This window comes from Cebus imitator, unplaced genomic scaffold (genome assembly GCF_001604975.1).
Source record: "Cebus imitator isolate Cc_AM_T3 unplaced genomic scaffold, Cebus_imitator-1.0 Scaffold87, whole genome shotgun sequence".
NCBI lineage: Eukaryota > Metazoa > Chordata > Mammalia > Primates > Cebidae > Cebus > Cebus imitator.
Window position 1 is genome coordinate 248,614 of NW_016107402.1, and position 1,335 is coordinate 249,948.

Consider the following 1,335-nt stretch of genomic DNA (forward strand, 5'->3'; position numbering starts at 1 on the left):
GGTTAAGGGTCATCTGGACTTTGGCCGTGGACGTGGACAGAGTGTATGAGAGGTGAAATCAAGACTTGTGAGTGGTTGAGGGTTTGAGAGAGAAATGTCTGTGATAATTCCCAGGTGTCTGAGCTGGGCGAGAGGGCAGAGAACGGCAGGTGGGCTATCATCTCGGAGCTAGAAAGCCTGAGGGGAGAAATGGGCTGGGAAATCGTCGCTTCAGTTTTGGATCAGGTAAATATGCCGGGCCTGTGAGCCATCTCAGTGGAAGTGTTGATTCCATCCTTCTAAATGTGAGCACCTTTCGCCTTGGGGGCAACCGAAGCAAGGGATTCATCGGGTCACTGCCCACAGAAGTGCCACTGTGGTCCGGGCAGCCCCATTGGAGCAAGGCAGTCTCCCTCCTCCTCAGCGTTTGTCATCCGGGATGGACCAGCAGGCAGGCGGTTGACCTTTCTGAGTCATTCGGCAAATTCCAACAGCGGCCTCATCTGAGACTGTCTGGTATCCGCTGGGCAAGAGCTGAAGACGAAGCTTCATTTGGACTGGAGAAAAGGTAGTGAAATTCTAACACTTAGAAAGCCAGGAAACAGAATGCCAAGGCCCAGACACCGACTCGAACAAATAAAAAGCATCTGTCGAGCCTCCAGCGAACTTCACTTCCACAAATAACAGCACTGCCTTGGGGAACAGCAGAGATGTTTGACTGGACAGCAGCTGTGCAGAGGGTGCTATTTAAAGACAGCTTTTGCTGCCCGAGGACTCTGGGCATAGGATTGGATTGGAATGTGGAGAGAAGGCAGCAAAACTGCGGAAAGAACCAGCTTTGGGGAAAAACATCACCGGGTGGTTGATGGCTGTTGTGAACTCCGAATATGTCAAATGAGTTCACTTTAATAAAATGACGTCTCTCTATCTCTCTTGGAATAAATCAAATGGGTTAATTCCTGGAAAGCGCTTAGAACAGTGTCCAGCACACAGTGCTTACTGCATGCAAGCTGTCATTATTATCGTTATGATCTCTGCATCCACCCATATAAATATGCCCGGAGTTGGGAGAAATGCTCATCTGTAACGATAGGTCACTGCTGAGTGGTAGGATTTACAGTGATTCTTGTTTTACTGTTTCCTTTGTGTTTTTCTGTGATCCTTGAATTCTTTATAATAAACACATGGATTTTGTAAAACCCAGAAGTTATTACTACAGGTTGAAAATAAGTGCAGAAGGCCGGGCGCGGTGGCTTACGCCTGTAATCCCAGCACTTTGGGAGGCCGAGGCGGGTGGATCACGAGGTCAAGAGATCGAGACCATCCTGGTCAATATGGTGAAACCCCGTCTCTACT